Below are 6,000 nucleotides of genomic sequence, written 5' to 3'. Positions count from 1 at the left end.
GGCACAAATATTTACAAGAGATTACAAAAAAAAACCCAACAAAAACACACAAACAAAAAAACAACCAACCAAACCCACTTTAAAAACTCTCAGAATAGAGAAATAGTTTAAGTGCTCTAACCAGAAGCCAATTGAAACAGATATTTTTTTACATTCAAAGCTCTTTAAAAGCTTTACTAAAAATCAAGCCATTAAGAAAATAAACATTTAAATAAAAAGTGAGCAAAATCCTTACATCACAAATGTTCATGTAGGTGTACTGCGTCGCAGCATGTCTGGCCTCTGTAAGACTGATAACAATTACGGAGGTTTTATGCTTATCCTGAGGGAGCCCAAAACCATTTTACAAAATCCGACACTGAACTTGCAAGTGTATAAGCACATCTTTAAGTATCTGGATATATCCTAAAGACAGCCTGTCAGTTTACCAGCCCAAGATATAAACAACAATCCGTATGTAAGAAGTGGTTTCAGGCTTCTCCAAGCCAATTTTGACAGAAACTTTTTACCCTGGGCCTTGCAGTGTGGAAGCTACAGAAGCAACCAAGGAAGCTGGTTAAACACAGCTTCTGCGCAACCAAAGCACTCTCAGATGCTTTGGATGCACGAAACAAAGGGGATGGATACAAGGATTTTCCCTTCCTGCTGCAGTTAAAGCTGCTTTGAGGAAGTGCAGGTAAAAAAAACACTACAAAGGAAGGGATAGATAAGCTAATGTTTAACTGTAATCGATTAGACGAACTCTGCTACTTTGACACACCATTAAAGCAAGATTTACTGGATACTAGACAAGACAGGCAGAACGTCCCATTTTGTTCAAAATGTCCTGTTCTCACAGTGTTTAAATGCAGTATCAACGAGGTGACAGATCACTCTGTTCCTTAAGCAGAGCTCTCTCAACACTGGGGCTTACTGCCCTTCCCTGTGGCGGCTGTGTTCCAGAGGACCACCGCCTCGCAACGGGTCAGAAGAAAAAGAGCAGCCCAGCTGCAGGGAAATCAGGTATTTTCGAGGAAGTCACTCAGCACCAGGAGACACTCCAACCCGACTGCGTTCAAGCCTGCAGGTGAGTCTCACTGGATACGGCGCGCTCCAACAGGATTCGTTCACTTGGAAAGGGCAAACCCCAGATGACTCATACAGGAAGGAGAAACGTTTCCTCTTCTCAGACTGCTGCGATAACTTCAACGCTGCAGCACTAGAAACAATGACCAACACACGTCTTTCATCAGAGGATATACAGAACCTAACTAAGGCAAGGGAAATTTAGGGAGGCAGCCCTAAATTTAGGGAGTTAGCTCAGGTGGAACTGAACCAATAATATCCAAGGGTTTACCTCCACAGCAGTGTCCTGTAAAGATGCTGCCAGGAGCTCCAGGGCCGCCCTGGCACCACGCTGGAGCGCAGCCAACTCAAACCATACTGTGCCAGCCAGTGCAGCACCGGGGTTTCGCTAGACTTTAACCCCATAAACCAGCACACACCTTCGCCCCGTACTGCAGGACTGTGCCCTTTCATGTCCTCCCAGCCTAAGGAAAGGCTCACAAGCATTTTCTCTTGGGAACACCCAAGTCCAAGTGCATATTTCAGTATTACGCTCTAGACTTAATATAATGTACCAAGTCATCCTTTAAATCCCAAAACCACACGAAACATTCCGAGTAAAATTCACCCGTACACACACAAGTCTGAAGATAACCACATTTTTATTTTTGTCAGATTTTTCTCACTTTCTCTATCATGAGCACTCTACAGTCAAGACTCGACCCTTACCTTAATCTTTTGCTAAATTCCTCCTTTATGCTTTAGGAACCTCCCAGTTTGGAATACTGCAGCTCTTCCTTCTGATATTTCTAAATCCATGCTCTACAGACTTGAAGGAATTCAGAGTGCTACAGCCTTGTAATTCCTGGGCTCCTGATTAAAAAACAACATTATTGCATTTTCATCTTTTACATACAGAAAATGAGCACAAATGAATGTTATTTACAATATATTTTGTTGCATTCAGCCAAACAAAGTCTCTGATCAAGTTTTGCCCAGCATTTAAGAGACTAGATACCGCTGAAATGGATTGCATAATGTCATGCAGCACCAGTTAGGGGCAGTCAGAGGAGAGTATTACCAGACTGCTGACGTAAGGAATGAACACAAGAGAGTACAAAAGCTGGATGCACTAAACAGAAGTGTCGTGCTATATCATGGCTGCACCGTGTCTGACCAAAAATCAAGCAACACTGTAACTATTACAAAAATAAAATCTGGTTTGTACCGACTTTATTGCAAATTTCTTTGGAAGTTTCTGATAAACATCGATCAAGTCAGCCCACATTCTCATTATTATGGGAAACAGAGGCCACAGAGACCAAGTGTTACATCTGAAAACACAGACTAAGAGTCACACTGGCAAAAGAAGAGATGAACCCAGGCTGCCTACCTCCATTGCTAACTATTGGATGGTACCGTTCATCAGAGCTTAGCTGACAGCCCTCAAATCACACCTCTAGTTTTGCATCAGCTCAAGGCTGAGTCTTCAAGCAGAAGGCTCAGAGAGCCATCAGGTTCTTTCTTCTTCATCAAGATCCTTCCTCTTACACAAGGGAGTCCCAGCAAGGCACTCGCTGCTGCAGGATGCGCTTTGCAACACCTACATTTGGCAACAGAAGTCAAGCACACAATCCCTCAGCTTCCTCAGTGAAAAGGGGGAGGCTGTCCTCCGCGGAGGAAGGTGTTTGTGCAAACAGGACTCTGCTACAGCCACTAACGGTGACTCGAGATCCTGACATGCAGGAGAAAAGGCACTGCTCCACATCAGCCCCAGGCTGCAGGTGCAAGCAGCCGAGTGCCCAAGGAGAAAAGCATGGCAAGCACAAAGGGTTATTCCTCTCTCCTACACTTTCAGTTTTATCAACAGTGTCAGTAGCCAACAGCTGCATTTTGGCATCTAGAAAAACGCTTGCTTAAAGAATTTACCTTTTTTTTGCAGACAAAAGAGGGATTCTAGGAGAAAGTCTAATCTCTTCGTTGTCACGGGTGACCCTGTATGGCTTCTCACACAGGTGTCCATACTCCCTCTACTGACCCAAGCTGTAACCACACGTCTGGTCTTGTACTGGACACTCCGCGTTCTCTATTATGTGCTTGAAAAAATGGAGAAAAAAAAAAAAAAGGAAATTTCGATTACATTCTTAGCCTTAAGCATCCAAAGAGCAGGAGAGAACCATAGAATGGGTTGGAAGGGACCTCAAAGGTCATCCAGTTCCAACGCCCCTGCCATGGGCAGGGACACCCTCCACTACACCAGGTTGCTCAAAGCCTCATCCAACCTGGCCTTGAACACTTTCAGGGATGGGGCAGCCACAACTTCTCTGGGCAACCTGTGCCAGTGCCTCACCACCTGCAGAGTGAAAAATTTCTTCCTTATCTCTAATTGAAATCTGCCCTCTTTCAGTTTAAATCCATTGCCCCTTGTCCTGTCACTACACACCCTTGTCCAAAGCCCCTCTCCAGCTTTCCTGTAGCCCCTTTAGGTGCTGGAAGGTCTCTCCAGAGCCTTCTCTTCTCCAGGCTGAACAACCCCAACTCTCCCAGCCTGTCCTCATAGCAGAGGACTAGCAGGTCACTGCACCTGAATCATTTTCTTGTAAACTAGTCTAAAGCACTGAACAAATTGTAATCTGTTTCTCAACACATGCATAATCATAATAAAGCTTCTCTGGCTTAAAATTCCAGTGCTCTAAATCCACTCTTTTAAGTATTATCAGGTGCTTATAGAAAAGAATTGCAAATATATACAATATTAGAGTCTCCTGGTAGCAATAAGCTGAAATTGATCTTTCCAACTACTCCATCACCATGGTCTGTGACTTGCCTATGAATTTCCTCACTGCAGACTAAGACAGCGTGCTGCTTATAATTTCATGCGACAGCATTAAAAAAAAAAAAAACAAACATTTAAAGGTACTTAAGAAAAATGAAAAAACAATGAGATGCCATAAATAAAAGTGCCCACGTAACAAGGCGGGCAGATATCACGCTGTATTTACCCAGACTGCCCTGGTGAGCTGCCATTGCTCTGCAGCTACTAGAGATGCTAACAAGAGAGGAAGGATGAGGCAGCGGATGGGGAAACAAACTGGGAGATGGCAGTGTACTGGTGAAGAGTGAATGTGTGATCTCAGCCACTGTATTTAGGAAGAAATTTTAAATTGCACACAGAACATCAGCTCAGATCAGCACAACTGTACCTCCCAGGGACAGTCGATGGATTAACACATGAAGAACGGAGGGTGCTATGATGCTACAAGAAGAAATACCCTGCATGTACTGATGTCATCCCCAGTTTTGCTCTTAGAGCTCAAGCGTGGCAGCTCTGCAGGAATCAGGGCCTCTGTCAGTCTGGGTGCAGACACGTCAAGCCCGTGAAACCCCCTGATATGGTGATGCCCTATTTCATACAACACCAGCCCAGCCTCCCTTCTAACCACCCCGTCACAACTTTCACTCCTGCTGCCTGCACCAGCTTTGCTTCACGCTTTCGGCCTCAGCGAACACAAGATACAACGGTTGGCAGCAGCAGAATTCATTCCACTGTCTCCAACGTAAATGCCAGAAAGGGAGAGCGGGCGAAAAGGGAACAGCCTCAGAGGGGACTGCAGGCTCCGCACCTCCCTGGCAGCGAGGCCATCTGTGCTACGTGACCTACTTGTGGCTGCTGAACACCAGCACGCTGCGAGGGAGGTGACAGCTGTACCTGCGACTGCGGCCGAGGGAACTCCGTACTCCTAATACTGCCATTTAAAGGCTCGGCCTCTGCCCTTTCAGACCTGCTGGATAACACAGATTAGTGTTAGCCCTAACAATAATGGTAAGCTGACTTGAATACTAAACAGTTCTCCCCTCCCTCCCAAAACCACAGTATATAAGAATTTTTTTGTTGCTCACCTGTACTGAATATGCAGTACAGATACATACTTTTCACTAATGACTGCCTAGAGTTAGTTTCTTTTCTTTAACTTCTGTCACCTTCCAGACTTTACACCTCTTATCTCCCATCACCATTTCATCACTGTTGCTCCGTGTTGCCTTCAGCTACTGCTCCACTTCTAATGTCTTCACTAATTTCAACTTCTTGTGCAAACTCAAAACCAGATATCCCCAGTTTCACAAACCACAGCATGCAAAACAGCAATTATTTTGCCACGACTTCTGCATTTAACCAACCCCCTGACAAAACCTGTTGCGTTGGGCTTTAGTTTCCCTGCAGTGGCTAGAGCATGAGCCCTTGACTGGAGCTGATCGGAGAAGAGCCTCCGTATGGTCTTTAAAGGACTTGTTCCCTACATCAAGCACCTGCTGCTGTGACTTCCTTGCTCCTGGGATGACCACAAGATCAGTATTTATTTCTTTGATGGTGATGTCCATTACTAGTAGTAGATGCTGTCTGAATACACCCAAGAGGAGCATCCCCTTTGCTAACTGAATCATTAGCAAAAAGCCTTTATCTGTACTCTGTACTGATCACATACTTGGTAAGCTTTTTCGAGATATCTTTTGGGTGGGAGGGAGATAGGTCAGAAAGAATAATCTTAAATTCAGGGTTATTCTCCTTTTAGGATAATACAGTACATCTACTGCATGCATGTGTATTCAGGCACTGTTGACGACACATCAAAAGAGTTCTGGCATTTCAGCACTGAATTTGGTATTCATTTTATCCTGGATGTATCCTGTGATCTCAACAGACAGACTGCAACTAAAAAAGTTCACATTTTGGGACGGAGGAGTTGTAAAACTTCCAGTTCAACTCTGCCTATCCACCTGCCGCACATTCCTATCAATATTGCTGTGCCCTCAATAAATACTTGTTCCATGTTTGGTAAACAGAACCAGCATGGATAAGTGAGAAGTTACTGCTTACACAGAGGCTGCAGCACTTAAGACTGTGCTCCAGAGAAACACACTGCACCTGGGTCGCAGAAAACATATCACAAAATCTGT

This window comes from Tauraco erythrolophus, chromosome 21 (genome assembly GCF_009769465.1).
Source record: "Tauraco erythrolophus isolate bTauEry1 chromosome 21, bTauEry1.pri, whole genome shotgun sequence".
Lineage (NCBI taxonomy): Eukaryota > Metazoa > Chordata > Aves > Musophagiformes > Musophagidae > Tauraco > Tauraco erythrolophus.
The sequence above is the reverse complement of the archived record's forward strand: the minus strand, read 5'-3'. Positions refer to the sequence as shown.